The sequence below is a fragment of the Neofelis nebulosa genome, chromosome 9 (assembly GCF_028018385.1).
Source record: "Neofelis nebulosa isolate mNeoNeb1 chromosome 9, mNeoNeb1.pri, whole genome shotgun sequence".
Lineage (NCBI taxonomy): Eukaryota > Metazoa > Chordata > Mammalia > Carnivora > Felidae > Neofelis > Neofelis nebulosa.
The window spans coordinates 12,712,915-12,729,998 of record NC_080790.1 but is presented as its reverse complement, the minus strand read 5'-3'; the positions used below and the strand labels follow the sequence as shown (position 1 = coordinate 12,729,998).

Below are 17,084 nucleotides of genomic sequence, written 5' to 3'. Positions count from 1 at the left end.
TGACCTTTTCGCTGTCCGGGTGTGACCAGGAGGACAGATGGGGAAGCCACGACCCTGGGAAATGGAACAGGTGTGAGCTCGGGAGTAGAGACCTGGGCTCTTGTCCGGGTTCTGTTACTGCCTGCCACTGGCAATGGCCCTTGCGCACAGTGTCAGATCTGGCAGCTGTGGACGTTAGAGATTGAACTTGGGTTCAGAGGTGTGCTCCACCCCCCGCCCACCATCAACCTTGGCTGCTCGCTCGGCCTCTCTCAGAGCTGCTCTCCCAGTCCTTATGTGCATGATGAGGTTAAGGGGGGGCACAGCCGTGTGCAGTAAGATTGATACGAGGGCCACGTGATGTGCAGCACAGCACCCGGCACATAGTCAGTGCACAGTGCAAAAGAGTGACTTGAGTTTATCCCACCGCCATCACCCACTGGTTGACCTCTGATGGTCGGTCTAGGGTTGCCCGAGCCCTGGCACCCTGGACAGTCACCATCTGGCCTCTGGGCTGCTCTCGGGTTGGGTTCCCAGCATAAGAAGCTACATGCCAAGACAGGAGAAACCAGAATCAGTCGGGAGAGCTGCGTCTAGTCATGGCTTTTCTGCCTACCAGCAGGGTGGCATTGGATAAGTCCATCCCGTTGTCTAGAACTCAGGGACCCCCTGAATCACATGAATAATCATGTTAGGAGTAGTAATGATAATACCGATAGCAGTAGGGGTTTATTGGTGGCCTCCCAAAAAGTCCATGCCCTCACCCCTACCACCTATAAATATGACCTAATTTAGAAAGAAGGGTCTTGGGGCGCCTGGATGGCTCAGTTGGTTAGGCGACAAACTTCGGCTCAGGTCATGATCTGGCGGTGTGCCAGTTCAAGCCCCGTGCTCTGTGCTGACAGCTCAGAGCCTGGAGCCTGCTTCGGATTCTGTGTCTCCCTCTCTCTCTGCCCCTCCCCACTCATGCTCTGTCTCTGTCTCTGTCTCTGTCTCTGTCTCTGTCTCTCTCTCTCTCAAAAATAAAGAACCATTAAAAATTTTTTTTTTTTTTATAACAGAAAGAAGGGTCTCACCTATTTATCAAATCTCATCACTCTCAGAAGCTCCTACCAAAGCAGATGGCAGGCGTTGCCCTTTGTGTTCCAGCGGGATGAGGCCAGTGCCTCCCCGAGACTCTTCCGGCGTCGCTAAGCCTCTTCAGGCCAGCAAGCTTCTCTAGAGCTGTCAGAAGTCGCTGGCCTACCGGTACTGTGATGTTCCTTGATTAAATGAATGCCACAACATCTCTTCAGAGAACCAACTGAGGCTCATTGCCCTTCATTAACATTTCACTTTACCTGTGTTGATGTATGAGTCTGATTCAAGACTGATTTCCTGGTTTCAAAACAATGGCAGATTCTTTTTCCTCTTGGCCTGGTTCTTAAGCAGGCAGATTCTTGGGAGAAGGAATAAAATAGAAGCAGGCTATGAGTGCTGCGTCCTTCTCCCCTCCACCAGACCGGACTCCCCGCCCCCCAGATCCCAGCTCTGCCCTTTCCAGGCCAGGTCCGTGCTTGCTGACCCTGAGGAAGCGGGTCTTGGGGCTGTCGGTGCACTTGATTTCTCCTGTGGGGCTGGACAGCTGCTCACATGCCAGTCACCTGTCTGGCTGCCGTAGGCTGCCGCAAAGAGCCACTGAGCCCTCACATTTGGGGGACTGGCTGGTTATCCGAATAGCTTCACGTTCAGGTTCTGGGTGTGAGGGCACAAGGAACCCAGCAGTCCTTTTAAAAGATACTGCTGAAACTAGTCCCTCCTTGCTTCTTGAATCATAGCACGACGGCTTCCTAATCAAGTTACGTCAGCCTGTTTTATATGTAAGGTCTACGAGCCCAATAGACTTAGAAGGCCTTCTGCTGAGAAAAGGAGAGTGAATGGTCGCAGAGGGGCATTTGCATGGCTTGGAAAGCAGGGGGTCATCCAGGAGAGTCCAACACAACTAAGCGTAAAAATAACCAGCCCCATGGGGCTGTGGATTATATTAGGGTTGGCCATATGTCTTGTGTGCCGGGGACAATTCCGCTTTATGCCTGTCATCCCCTGGGTGTTATTAATATGCCCCCTTTCGCTCTTAGAAGTATCCAGGTTTGGCTGATAAATCGCATGGTCACCCTAATCGTGTGTCACTTTGTATGTGCACTTAGTAAGTGGCAGAGTAGATAATGTGTTTAGGTAAAAGCCTATACCTGTGTGCTTCAACCTCTCAGAAGTTGGTTGTAGGGGTAGCATTGTTCTACAGCTGTGGCTAAGTCACATCACCGTCTCATAGCATGTGCTGCTGAGAGGTGAGATCGTGGGCCAAAATGTCAAGTAGATAGGAGCTTAGATCCTTCTTCGTAGCTTACTAGTTTTTTGACCTTGAGGAAATTACTTAGCTTATCTCGACTGTAAATTGGGAATAATCATACAGACCTCAGCAGTTGGTGCTGTTATGAAATCACCCATGTCAAGCATCTCGCTTATTTCTTGACACGTGATAAGCTGCCAACAAATGGCATTGCCGCTATTATTTTTATTAGGATGATGATGATTTTATGATTTTATGACTAGTATTATTTTGGCCTTAGTCTTTCCATCTGTGACATGGTGAAGGATGATCCCTGTCCTGCCCTGCTCCCCAGGTTGTTGTGAGGCTGAAAGCAGGTAGTATCCTCAACACCTAGGGTTGCTGGGAGTGTGTGCACCGTTTAAGGTGAGGACTTTTCGGCAGAGTCTCGCTTGCCCACCTGCCCAATGGATCCGTCCCTCTGGGTGACATGGAAAATAGGTTCCCAAGGCATCATCCCTCTACCCGCCTTGAGGACTCTCCCGTCGCTGGCCCTCCTCCGCCCAGCCTACTTCCTCCTCCCATGAGCAGTACTGTGTAAACACCAAGGCCAGAATGTCATTTACTGGTGCCGGCTGACTCGGGGGCTGCCACCCGAGTGTGGGAAGGGTCCAGATTTCTGGCTGGGCCGGCAAGGCACCTCTCAGTGTTCCCTGGCTGGGGAGTTTCCTCCCTTCCTCTGCCTTTTGAATGTAAGTGTCATCTGTTCCCGGTGTCCTTGCTTTATTCCCTGTCTCTTTCCACTAATTTGCCTTCCTGTAAGCCTCCCTTTTCTTTCCTTGTTGTTTTTTTTTTCTTTTTTGTTTTTTTTTTCCTTTTTCTTTTGACGTGACTGCCCTACTAGGGAGGTTCACGGTAGTGGTTGAAAGCGGAAATTCCATCTGGATTGCCTGAATGGAAATCTTGGCTCTACCTACCGCTCAAAAGCTGAGTCCCTTGGACGACCACGTCAGTGTCCTTATCTATGAAAAAGGGGCAAGAATAATGCCTACCTAGTGTGGTTGCTGGGAGGTTTCAGGAGTTACCAGAGGTACCGTGCTTAACAACGCCTGATGTACGTACAGTAGGTACTTGCAGAAGGGGAACTATTTTCATTATCTAAAAACCTGCCCGTTCATATTTCTTCATGTTGGCTGGTGCTCTTGGTAGGAAGGAGGCTGCAGCAAGGTCTGTTGACTCCGAGTCTAGGCTGGGACTCTGATGGACCATGCTCGCACTGGGGGCTTTAGAGTGAGTCCTTACCTGCTCAGACTGGATGGTGGGAACAGGTCCTCCATGCTTGGTCTTCTCCCTATCCATCTGCCTTCTCTTTGGTTTGTCCCTGCCCTGTCCTTCTACTTCCAGAGACATTCTAAAGTGGAAGACATGCAGCTGTTCTAAGCTCTGAGTCCCTCCACTGAATGGGGCAGGGACACATGATACAGTGACAATGTGACAGGTCACTGGACTGGAGGGCAAGAGATCCTTGTTGTAGTCCTGCTTCTGCTGTATGACCCTGGATAAGCCATTTCATGTCTCTGGATTGCAGCTTCTCCCTTTTCAAAATGGTGGTCATTATCCCCTCTGCTCTGTACCCCTCTGAAAATGACCAAACATGAGATTTTGAGAAGTGTTCTCCTGGCTGCCACGTGCTACAGAAGTGAGGACTCCCGCTGGTCTCAGATGGAGCAGAGGGTTTGTGGCAACAGCTGTGGCCATAGTCCATGCCGCTGACAAGAGGAGCAAATCAGTGTTGGTGTTTGCTGTGTGAGCCTGTGCTCGTGGGGACCTGAGATGGGAGTTGTCAGTGTCCTTCCCTGCTTGACCTCTGTTCTCTCTGATGGACATCTGGCCCATGGGTGACTCAGTCAGGAAACTACCAGCCATCGCTTTGAAAAGCTTGGACTCCTCTCAAGGATATGCTTACTTTGTGTTGTCCTGTGTTTGTTTGGATGGTGGGGGGAATCATTTACAGAATCAAGGGCAGATCCTGGGGGAATAATTTACAGAATCAAGGGCAGATCCTCAGAGTGAGCCCCTCCTCCCTGGTAGGGCCTCTGTGACCAAATCAATAAGATGGAAGGAGTTGAGGCATGCTGAGGGCTGGATTAGGATCACAAGTTACCCAAATGCTGGTCCATGGACAGAGCCAGGTTGGTGACATCAAAACTCTCCAGAAGCTTTGGCCGCTACGCCAGGCCAGAATTGTACTTTTTGTTAGCTTCTCCAGAGCACAATGAGTTTGGGAACTGCTAGAGTGGGTGGGACTGGACTTGCCTGTCAGGAAGCTCCGCATTCCCTGCCCCCTCCTTGTCCCCATCAAAAGACTGGAAAGAGTTAATAGTATTAGCTTTGATGTATGATTAGGTTATGATTAGGGTTATTTGTGTTCTTGTGCAACTTAACCAGGTGACTGTATCCTTAAAGATGCACTTTGGGAGTTGGGGTACTCTTGTGAGCGTCTGTAAATGAGTAGAGGGGTCAACATGGGTGGGAGAACATTCCGGAAGTACCTGAGAGTCATAGTCTGGGAGAGGCTCAGCATTCTACTGGCCTGACCCTCTTAGTTTTCTGGTGGAAGAAAGTGGGATTCTTGCTGGGCCCCAGCGGGAGAATGAAGTCTCTATCATATACACTGAAAACGTATTATAATTCCGAGGGTGTTTGACAAAGAAAGTGGTGGGGAGGGATGGCTCCTCCAATACTGAATCACTTCAACACCTTCCCTCTTGTTTCCAGGTCCTTTTGTGGCACATCTGGCCTCTCAGCCACAGCCAAGAGGTGAGAGACACGGTCTTACCCCAGGATCCTTCTTCAGAAATTCACATTCTTCATCGTCTACACCCAAGCACATAGAAAACAGCCCCTGTGTCAGGGCACCCTTTTCCTCTGGCTGTGCTCTGTGGTGGGAATTGACTAACACAACCCCAAATCCAGAGGAAACAAACCTCCTTCCTCCTCTACCTCCGTGACCTGCTTTCCCAAAATGCAGGGCCATCCCCACATGATGTCAGTTCAGAAATCACTTTCTCATCAGGCCAAGGACTTTTCAAAGTTGCTGTGTTTTCCCTATCGTTTCCTTCCTTCCTCCTCCCCCCCCTTCACTTCCTGTTTTTTTCTTCCTCTTTCTCCACCCCCCTAGCCCGGCTCTCCAGCCTTGTCCCTTGTCTGAGAACAGGAACAAAGCGCCAAGCGTAGATAATCATGATTTCCTGATGGGCCCTCTCAGTGCCAGGGCCCAGGCGCAGCTTCTCTGGGACACAGGAGCCTCTGCTGGGAGCACAGCAGGAAGCAGGGCCTTGGAGCCTCCCGGCTGAAAGAGAATCTAACAAGAATAATCTTTCATGTCCTTACAACAATTTATAGTTTCCAAAGAACTTTCTCCCGCATTCAAGCTAAAACACTGGAAAAATAAGTAAGACAAGTCCTAGTGTTTTGGCCTAATAACTGAGGTCTACAGTAGATGGGCAAAACATAGATGTGGGAGTTAGACATGCATTTATTTCTGGTTCTGTGCCTTTTTCCCATTATGACTCTACGGATCATTGTAGTTCTCTGAAACTCGGTTCTCTCACCTCTTGAGAAAATGGACTTCAGGGTACCTTGTGGGGAATTTTTGAGGACAAATCAGGAAAATGTACTGTAAGATTCACTTGGTATGCCTGGTAGATATTATTTACTTAATAAACGTGAGATCGCTTGTTGGGTTTTGGTTTTCTGCAAACAGGAGGGGCGGTTCAAATCCAAAGTAGCCAGAAAAGCCACATAATAAATGACACCCATGGGAGGAGGGACTGTATCTGTTACTGTGTTTTCCTGAAACATGGAGAGAGAGAGAAAGACAGAGAGACAGAGAGACCGACTGACTGGGCACAAATCACTGAAAAACAAAGCCCACCCACTACTGTGCTCCTGACGCTTCTATTCCATAACAATATTTTTCTAATGGGAAACAGAACAATCCCAACCACGTGCCTGAGGTAGACTGTTTCACTAATTTAGCTCCCAGGGGCAAAACTACAAAAACAGCGATCTGGAAAAAGTCCACCTCCTTTTTTGAATACCTGTTTAAAAAATTAAATAAAAAAAAATAAAATAAAATAAAAAAAACAAACCCTTCCCATTCAGGGTCAATTGAGAAGTCAGCCGGACCATGAAGTTCCTCTTTAAAAAAATTCTGAGAGAGTCAGAGACATGTTCTAATCTGAATTCTCCAAGTTGCTGAATCCCTGAATGACACTGTTTTCTCTGAGCCTCAGTTTCCCCAGCTACAAAATGAAAGCATTAGAGAAGGCTATTGCATTGATTTCTTCCAGCCCTGGTAATCTGTGATTCTGGTATTCTCTCTGTTCTCCTTAAAAAATGTCTTATTTCTAGAGGAGAACAGGAAATGGCCTCTCAAAATAACATGACTTGCATTCCCTCTTAGCAGATTGTCACTCACGTAAGGACAGAGAAGCCACGGGACTCCAGCGGACACGGCCCTGACTTGGGAGCCAGACTTGCCGCGGCCATCTTGTTCAGTGGGTTTGTCCCATCAGCCTGGATCGGTGAGCCTGAATCACAAGACACAGTGCTGGGTAAGAAACAAGTGACTTTGGCCATGGCAGACAGCACAACGGTAACTTTCCTGTTTAGTGGAAAGGATGCGTGCTGTGTGTGCTTATAGAATACTGGAAAGTATTAAGGTGGTCATTTCACCAAATTTGTCATCTTTGATTAGAAGTCATGCCTCCTGACACCATATACACATAAAAGGAAGAAAAAAAAAACACCCCAAGGTTATAGTTTTGAAATGGTTAAAGGGAGGGTGCCTGGGAATCTCAGTCAGTGGAGTGTCCGATTCTGGATTTCGGCTCGGGTCATGACCTCACAGTCTGTGGGATCGAGTCCTGCGTCAGGCTCTGTGCTAACAGTGCGGATCCTGCTTGGGATTCCCTTGTTGCTTCCCTCTTTGCTTCTCCCCTGCTTGTGTGCTCTCTCTCTGTCTCTCAAAAGAAATAAATAAACATACATGCATACATACATAAAGTGGTTAAAGGTCCCTGGGTTCTACCAGTACATTCTGAGTGGGAGCTGTAGCTGTCCTGAGCTGTGAGTGTTTAGGCATGAGGTAGAGTAGCTTAGAACTGCATACAGGAGAGAGCAGGTTAGAACTGTCCCTCCAGGTGACTTGTCCTTTCAGAATTCGTTTCCTCTGAAGCACAGTCTGGGTTCCTTTCTTGCCCATTCTTGCCGTGCAGACTCAGGTGAGCAGGAACGTCCTTAAGTAGCAAACCCAGGATGGAATTCGGGTCTCGTGCCCGAGGTCTGGTTTGCCTCGCACTGGCTGTAACATTTTTTGAGACATTTTTAGTTTGCGAAGTTCTCATCCAGGAGCATTGCCACGCACCAGCTGCAGGTTGCCAGGCACATGGGCTCTTTGTTGTTACTGCTTTCCTCCTCTGTCACCTCCTCCTGATCCATTATGGATCTGCAAGGACTGGGCCACATCTGCCTGAACTTCTTCGTTGAACTCGGACGTGACATGAACCGACACCCCTCCCAGATGACTAAGGTTCTACCGAGGGCTCAGCAGCCTGGGTTCTGGTATTCTAACACATCTCCATAAGCTGGCCCGGGACGCCCACCAGGACAAGACCAGGAGTCACGAAGGAGATGCCAATACACTGAGAAGGCCATGCACCTGTTCATCTTTCTCCACTCGCTGGTGTTACCTTCTGCTGCCCTCTGTCCAAAAGCTCTTCTTCTTCATCTAGATGTCTTGAGTTCCCTTAAAACTAAAAGCAGAAACATTTCATACAGCTGAGTGTAGCACAGAAAGCAAGACCAGGTGATCTCTAAGGTGTTTTCCGGTTTCATCCTAGACTTGTTGCTTATACCAAATTCTCATTCTTTGAGGGAATAGGATTGTCTTGTGCTCCCTTCCTTTTTCTTCCTCTTATGGTTTCTTCCCCTAGAGTGGCCGCCAGGCTACAGCATAATTTAGAGGAAGGAGGAGAGCTTTTAGAATTAGACAGACCCGATTTCAAATCTCAGTTCTGCTTCTTTAGTTGAGTGATTTTGCTGAGATCATTTCAAATTCCTGAGGTTCTGTTTCCCCATCGGTAAGATGGGGACAATATGCCCTATGTTGTCCACTTGTGGTCAAGATCAAAGGATATAGTTGAAATGCATTAACATAGTTTCTTCCTCAACAGATGTTAGCTCCTTTTCCTCCCCAGTCTTATCTAGAGCTACTTAAGTGTAGCTTTGATCCCCCATTGGGTTCTTTTGTAACCTTGTGCCTTGTGTGTCCGTTAGCTCCGAAGAAGGTGCCATCTTGGTGTTAGGCCTACAGCACCAATTGTGGGATCATCAACAAATAAACATTTGTACATTGTATCAGGCAGTGTTCAGTGTTATGTAAAAAAGTAAAACAGGAAAACCTAAATAAAGAAAGCAAGCCAGAGAGATGGGATGTGGGGAGAGCAGGACTGCTGTTTTATACAGGGTCCAGGGGAAGCCTCCCTGGGTAGGTTTTACTGGAGTAGGATGTAGACAGAGGGAGGGAGTGAGCTAGAAGGAGCAGAGGCCCTGAGGTGGGAATGCGCTTAAGGAACTGCAAGCAGCCAGTAGGATTGGAGCAGAAGGAGCAGGGGACAGTGGAAGGGGGTGAGGGCAGAGAGAAGCAGTCAGATCATGTAGGGCCTCATAAGCCACTGTAAGGACGTGGGCTTTTATGTTCTGGCTGGCCTTTCCAGAGATTCTCCTGCTTTTCCTCCCTCTTCCCTAGAACATCTCTAAAGGCCCCATCTCCGAAGCCTCCCTGAGTAGAGAAAGGGACGGATGCTCTTGCCCAGTAGAGTACGAGCCATCCGATCAAAAACCTGTATTGGATATTAGGTAACAAGACTCTGGAGATGAATGAGATGCAGACCTGTTCTAATGCCCATGGTCCAATGCTAGTTCAAGCTGCTTGAGAAAGTTGCATTGGTAAATGAGGTCGAAATGAATCGTTGTTCTGATTTGGTCATTGTGGAGCCAGTTTGCTAGAGTGGCCATTTTCCACGGGCACCTCGCACAGGTCACTCCTACCGGTTCTCTTGAAATGCATTCACATAGTGTATTACCAAGTCTTGCCTTCAGGGTAGAGACAGGATGAATTCACTCAGCAAACATCTGAGTGCCTATTCTGTGTCAGTGCTAGTGTAGACACTGGTTACAGATGACGACTAGGTTTACACCCTGCTCTCGAGGGGTTTATGGTTTTAGTGGGACACCTGCTAGTGACCCACCAACACAACTGATCTGTGGCTGTGAGGGAGCCCAAGGGGACGCTCCTGATGCAGACAGAGGGGCAGGACGGGGCAGCTCCTTGGGCATGTCATCTCCACTCAGTCCTAGAGGTGAGGAGCAGTGAATGGCAAGGAGGGTGGGGAACATCAGGGAGGGGTGTTGGGAGTTTCCAGGCAGAGGAAGGACATAAGCAGGGGATGCCCGGTGCCTGTCACCATGCCTGACAGTCACTGGAGTGTGAGGTGAGGCAAGTCTGAGAGGCCTCTTCAGAGGGGGGAGATGGAAGGCTAACCAGGAGCCTTGAATGCCCAGCCAAGGGTGTTGAGTGCACTTGAGGACAGCCTAGAGCGGGAAGAGTTTTTTAAGCCCAGATTGATGGCCTGAGGAGATTGGAGTTAGATGAAACTAAGGGTCTAATTTTATTGACCCTGAATTTGTTCTGATTGATCAAAAAATGCTTCATTTTTAAAGTGCTTATTTTATACCTACTCCTGGTAACATTATAAGATCATAGCTTCCTCAGATGTGAAATAGGTTCATGCAGATGGACTGAATGAGATGGTCTTCTGGAGCTGATGAATTCATGGCCCTTTCTGCCGCCCGGTGGCCTAGTGAATGTTGAACATTGGTGGTTTCGTGTGGGGTCTTGGCACTCAAATTGCTGGAAAGCGGTGAGAACATGAGCCTTGTTTCTGACTGGAGGGAGTAGCTGGCGAAAGCCCAAGCTTTTCTAGTAGAAATGATGGAGTTTAGGTCTTGATACCTCTTTTTTCTAGTCAGAAAACAAATGGGTAATATCTATCTCTTAATCCTCTCCTAGTTGAATAGGACAGTAAGAATGTTCTCTTTAGAAAGTACACATTCACTGGCCAGACAATACCTGAGTCCCAACCATGTGGCTCTGTACACTGTATGAGGACTGGAAACCATCAAGACAAATTAAGCCTGCTTATCCGTCCAAGGAGATCATGTTTGTGACGATGACAAAGGAGGCACAGACGCAGATAGTGGGTAGGAGGCCCTTGCATGCACAAAGTACAGAAAGGGAGCATGTCCTCTGCCCTGGGAAGTCAAGAAAGGTTTCCAAGAGGGGCCAAATGAGCTGGGTATTGAAGGGTGAGTAGGAGTTAGGAGCTGGGCGAGAGACACCCCTAGTACAGAATGGCACTCTATAAATAAGGGCCAGTGTTCAAACATCTGTGGTGGCGGTGGAGAGGAAGTAGCCGGAGTGATCATCGTGCACAGAAAATGCCTCAACTCTGCATTTTAGAATCCATTAGTAGCCTCCTCCTTAGCCTCCCACCTTGTTCCCAACAGTGACTAAAAATAATCAGATTGACTAATTTGAGTCGATCTCTTCTCTGACCCCATGGAGGTGTTAGTGAGTGGAATCGGAGGAGAGGGACCAAGAAAAGAAGTGGAAAGAGGAGGTGGGATCCATCGCCATCACCCAGAAACACTGACGGAACAGTATAGCTTGCACCAGGGCTCTCTGGTAGCAAAACTCAACTTTACAGACAGCCAGGTCTGCTTCTTCCCAGTGGAAACTGCAAGGGGTGTTTAGAACTGTGCTCCTCTCCCTTCCTCTTAGAAAAAAGTTATGTGGGGCGCCTGGGAGGCTCAGTCGGTTAAGCGTCCAGCTTCAGCCCAGGTCATGATCTCACAGCTTGTGGGTTCGAGCGACATGTCGGGCTCTGTGCGGACAGCTCAGAGCCTGGCGCCTGCTTCGGATTCTGTGTCTCCCTCTCTCTCTGCCCCTCCCCAGCTCGTGCTCGCACTCTGCCTCTGTCAAAAATAAATGAACTTAAAAAAAATGAAAAGAAAAAAGTTATATGTACGTTTGTGTGTCTGTATATACCCAGATACGTGTATGTGTGCGTATATACATACATACGCGCACAGACACGCACACATATGTAGTATGTAGAATCTATTCTAGCCTAACGCACCCTGGTGCCGACGCCCTCCAGCCACTCGTGCCGGCTGAAAGACGAACGGATGTGTTAGAATTGGCCTCGCTGACCTGCACCACTTCCTTGGGCGTGTTGGGTGTGTTGAGGTCTGTGCTCCCGGCACCAGAGGTCCACAAGCACACCAGGATGCCCGTTACAGAGGAGGAAACTGCAGCTCAGAGACATGAAGCAGCTTGCCCAAGGCACCCCGCTCCTAGGTGGTCAGGACTCAGACTCACTTGTGACTGTCTCCCCTTCCGCTCTGCATGCCGTGCTATCCTTCTGATAAACCAATGAGGAGCAGTTAAGGATCATCCCTGAACGTGGCCCTCACCTAGAGCTCTGAAATGCAGCACTGGACAGAGCAGTGACATCCTGTCTTGGAGTCTTCTCCGGATCTTCCGATGCCAGCAGACTCTCCACAGCTTGCCCCAAGGGTGTCTGTTTACATGCTTCCTGGGACGGGGAGCTCACTACTTGATAACAACAGTTGGGTCTGCTTGTGGGCACTTGGGGATCCTTCCCTCCTTGAAGAGCTGTCTCTGAACTTAACCTTGTCCCATTCTGGTAGGCTTACTTCCAATTGCTGTTGTTGTTGTCTTTAAGGAATCTCTGCACCCAATGTGGGGCTCAAACTCTTGACCCTGAGATCAAGAGCAGCGGGTTCCACTGACTGAGCCAGCCAGGCTCACCCTCATTTCTAGTAGGCTTAAACGTCTCAATAGCAAGCAGCTTGAGGGATGAGTGCTTTGCTCTGATTGGAGTCTCCGGTAGATACAGCCCCGTGACGTACCCTCTTTTCCATTTCTCCTCTTGGAGAACCAGGAGAATCAGTCAGGGCTTCCTTGACTCTTTTCTTGGGGGGTCTGTTTGTTCTTCTTGACGGGCTAGGCAGAGGAGACGACATGGCACCTGGGTTTCTTCTCTTCTCCCTCTCAGGAAAAACCTCACCGTGAGCTTCTTGTCACCCTCTTTGCTCCAGAAGCCTGGCTGTACCAGGGCGAGTAAGCATTTCTCTTGGATGCCTTTCACTGACATAAGGTGAAGTTTGAAAAGAAGGAGCAGAGATGAGAAAGAAAAGGAAGGAAGGACAGGACGGCTGTGGTGTCGGGATTAACTTGGGTTCTGGCCCGAGCTGTGGCACGGACTCACCATTTGACCTTGGACACCCCCTTCCCCTCTCTATCGTCACTATGTGGGAGTCGGGCCTGACTGTCCAGGGCTTTCCCTTTCCGAACATGACCCCAGAGAGAGTCATGGCTGCTGAACCCACATGTTGTCCAGCAGGACCCTGACGTGGGGTTCGCTTTTGCACCACCAGAACCAGGAAGCACCTCTGGAAGGTGAGAAACTGGACCCCCCCCCCCTTTTCATGGCAGGAAGGGCCTCCATCAGCTCTGGAGCACAGAACGGCTGATCTGGTTCTCAGAGTAAAAGGGCTCAGCCTGCACCCTGCCCCCATCCTGATGCTGTGAGCCCTGGTGCCCTTGCTCTGCCCCTTTCTTCCAGTTTTCCAGCTTCTTGAAGCTCTGTCTGTGCTTCTTCTCTGTGCTGGAAGATAGGAGAATCAGCTTAGGGTGCTTGGCTTAGCCCTGATGGCGAGCCCACCTTTCTCTGGCGCTTGGAAGCTGCCAGCCTAGTGGTCTCAGGATGAGGGGACTTCATCTGACCTGCACAGCAGAGTTAGGCCCAGGCTGCAAATGGGGAGACGCATTCTGCAGAGAGAATTGTTGCTGAGGAAATCGGGCTCCGAACGTGTCTCCTCCAAAGACCTCACTTCCCAACAGGCCACCTTGCTCTCCTGACCGTGCTGCCGGCCCAGGAAGAAGGGGAACATGGCCATCTGACAGAATTATTCAGTTGCCATTACATGGGACAAAAGGGGCCTGGCAATGTGATGACATTTGCAAAAGCGTGTGTCCCTACTTTCAGGGAATGACACGTGACAGTGTGCATCAGAGGGGACTTTAGGTGGGGTTGGTTCAGTGGTGGTCATCATGAAACACTGTGTCACATGATGGTTAGGAGGACAGACTGGACCCAGACCGCCTGGGTCACAGTCCTCCTCCCCCGCTCGCTAGCTGGTGGGTTCAGACAGCTAGCACATCCCTCCTCCAACAGTTCCCTCATCTGTAAAGTGAGAGTCGATCGCACTTTCTTCATAAGTAAGGCTGCTTTGCTCATTAAATGAGGCAGCATGTGCACCTGCTCCCGGTGGTGCTGGGCACATAGTAAGGACTCAATTAGCATTAGCTCTTCTTATTTTGATCTAAAGCCTCAGTTGAATATTTTACTTGAAAGTAAGTTTTTGGGGGGCACCCGGGTGGCTCAAGTCGGTTAAGCGTCCGACTCTTGGTTTCGGCTCAGGTCATGATTTCATGGTTTGTGAGTTCGAGCCCCGTGTCGGGCTCTGCTGTAACAGTGCAGAGCCTGCTTGGGATTCTCTTTGTCTCCCTCTCTCTCCACTCCTCTCCCCCACCTCAAATAAATTTAAAAACTATATTGCAAAAAGTACGTTTTCGGGATGCTCTCTGGGTTCGAGCATTTTAAAGCTATTTAGTAAGCATCTTCGGTGTGCAGAACTGGTCCTAGAAGATGGGGTTTCCAAGCCGAAGTCAGGAATGGTGATAAACAGACCAACATCAGATGTGTGACACCTCCTGTGCCATTAGAACAACTGAAGCATTTTAGGAGACCAGAGGCAGCAGGGCAGCTCACTGACCGGGGAGGCTTCTCAGAGGCAGAGGTGGCCCAGAGTAGGGGTGGTGCCCAGGAGGGTTGGAGGCAGGAGACTGGGAGTAGATGACTCCTTCTCCTTGTGAGAAGGAGGCAGAGATCTGCAAGGGTGGTGGAGGGGTGAGGGTGCCGTTCTGAACGGGAGGTGGGAGAATGGCTAAGGAGAGAGAGATTGCTTGACAGTGGTCACGGGGGTTGGCGTGGGCGAGCCTGTGGGCACCGGGTGGAGATCCGTCCACCTTGTCCAGCTCCCCGTCGGGGGAGGGACAGGGCCCCCCATGTGCTGGTGGAGTTCCCGCCCTGCAGGCAGGACGGGAGCAGACCTCTCTGCCCCCGACGCTGAGAGAGCACAGGCCCCTCTGTGTGCGCGAAGAGCCCTGGCCGGGCCTCCTCTCCTTGAAGGGCCCCACAAAGCCTCGCTTGTTCTCCCCTGACATCAGACCTCGCCCTCAGGACTTCTCTGTTCTTCTGGGGCAAGATCTCACACAGTGATAATAGCGTGAAAGGGAAGGGAGGGAGCAAGTGAAGACTGGCTCCGGCGTTGCCATGCCAACCTGCTCCCCAGCCGGGGCAGGAAGATGGCGCCCCCGGCACGTGCGCCTGTGTCCCTTCCCGGTCACACCCGGGACCGTGTTGAGTTGCTGAGTGCCTGGTCCGGGCCCAGGAGGAGCTGCTGGTGTCAGTTCTAAGAGAGGCTGGCTGCTTGGTCAGTAATACACAAACTAGTAGAGGGTCAAATTAAGTATTGCTACACACAATGGGTTGATTGTTTTCTGGGTTTCTTTTTTTCCCCTTACGGAAGCAAGTGTTGCATTTAAACACCTGGGTTTTCTATTTTAACAAAGATGTGTATATAGTTTTGCCTTCCACGTTTCATAAAAGCTTACTGATCAGAGGGATCTGTGTGATCATCTGGTCTAGCTTCTGGCTGATCCTTTTTTCAGGTGAGTAAACTGAGGCTGGCTGAGTGGGGAGTAGGAGGCAATTTGAACAGGGAGAAGCGTAAAGGCTTTGTAGCCATCTAGTCCTGGGCTCCAGGAGCGGGATACCGTGTGTAAAGCACTTAGCGCAAGACCTGGGTCCACCGTGGGGCTCCGTAAATGCTATCCCTGATTATTTTCTGAACTTTCATGCGTGCCAAGTGGGGTCAATAAATGAAACACTCATAAAACAAAATGCATGTTGAATCAGTACAGGGGAGCCTCCTGATCTCCTTCGTCTTAAAATAACTGCTTCCTTTGGAGATGCAGAATAAAAAGGGGACTTCAAATCCTTAGTCTAGCGCAGCGCTTCTCAAATGTATGGCCAAGGCCACAGGCTCGGCCGCCGTGAAGGTGAGTTGCTGTCTCCACAGTCTCTCCGGTGTTGCTTCCCACACGCCACTGGGCCCAGGTGACTTGAGGTTGTTTCATATAGCGGGCTTTCCTGCTGGTGCGAACAGCAGAGTAGCCTCAGACCTCGTGTTTGAGTAAAAATTTGCAATTTTCAAGTGGGATTAAGACGCAGCCTAAACAGTACTTGATCCGTCTGTGAGGCTGTGAGCTCCGCAGCAGATGGAGAGCAGTGCTTTCAAATTTAGTCATTGGTGGCCACGGACACCAGCCTGGGAACCCCAGCTGCAGGGTAAAGTTTAAATCGGGATAGCGTATGGTTGAGTCATCAAGAGCTGGGCTGGGCTTTAAAATAAACTTGGACATAAACTCGATGACTTTGTTTGTTTGCTTTAATTGCGATCTTGGTGCATCCATCCAAACAGGGAAGCCCCACGGTGACTTTGCTGCCTTCTCTGTGTACTGATTGTGTTTCCTGCAGGAGCATGTCTGAAAGCAGCGTCACATGTCCGGAAGCCCATCTGTGTAGAAACAGCCTATCTGTCTATAAGCACAGGGGTGGGGGTACGACCACGAATGGAGGAGTTCCTCCTATCTTAATGTACACTTCCAGAGTGTTTTCCAGTTGTGCCAAAGTGAGCCAGAGAAACTCATTTTGATAAGCTTGGGATAGAATGTCAGCCTTTTTTTTTTTCTTTCTTTTCCTATTTTTTTTCTTTCACTTTACACTCCCAACTGGAGTCAAGGTGATTCAGCCACAAGCCGTGTTTCCCTTGGTGGAAAACGTGACATAAGAAATTAGCGAAAGCAGCTGGGGAGGATGACTACTTAGCCAAATGGTTGAATCTATTAATCTTTTCTCCCCACCCCAGTTGCCTTGGCCCATTGCTAGCTGACTCTTGAAGACCAGTCAGTGCCTTTGAAATGACCTTGAACGGGAATTAAGGGAGTTACTGAGTTAAGTAAGCATTGGGTACTACAGCTGTGAATTTGAACATTCTACTACTAAGAGGAATAGCGTTTAGAAAATATCCAGGCCATTGAAATCAATCCCTCTGCTTTGTCCTTTTTACAAACTTCTGCTTTTGTGCTAAGGCCCTACCCTGACCTGGTCTGGCATTTTTAATGTGAGACGATAATGCCCCTTAGTGGAGAAGACACATAACTGCAAGCTTTTGCATTTGCCCAAAGAAAAACTGTTTTAGCGAACGACCTCTCTTTCGTAATTCTTAAAACTGAACAGGGTACCTATTTCTTGAGGGTCATCGGGAGAATCACGTGAGATCATTCGTGGGCAGCACTTAAAATAGCATTGAGCACAGGACTGACAGTGGCTGTGACCGTGGTTGTCTGACAAGGAGAATGTGGGTAAGCAGGGAATGAGTGAAGTCATCTTCGAGTCCCCAGGATTTTAGGTCAAGGTCCTCCGTGTCAGAGGTGATATGTCAGCATGTCCTCACC

At 49.5% G+C, this 17,084-nt stretch overlaps 1 protein-coding gene across 6 annotated transcripts in view; it reads left to right on the top strand.

Moving 5' to 3' along the window:
- The window catches only part of CYRIA (CYFIP related Rac1 interactor A), a 106,527-nt gene that overhangs the window by 36,911 nt on the left and 52,532 nt on the right, over positions 1–17,084 (top strand). For 2 of the 6 annotated variants that reach the window (XM_058682581.1, XM_058682577.1), the window contains exons 2-3: positions 5,066–5,107; positions 6,756–6,906. The exons of 1 other annotated variant lie outside the window; for it this stretch is intronic. The gene's annotated coding sequence lies outside the window, so the exon portion shown is untranslated. The remainder of the gene's footprint in view (positions 1–5,065; positions 5,108–6,755; positions 6,907–17,084) is intronic. 3 more of the 6 variants (XM_058682578.1, XM_058682579.1, XM_058682580.1) reach the window with 3 other exon arrangements.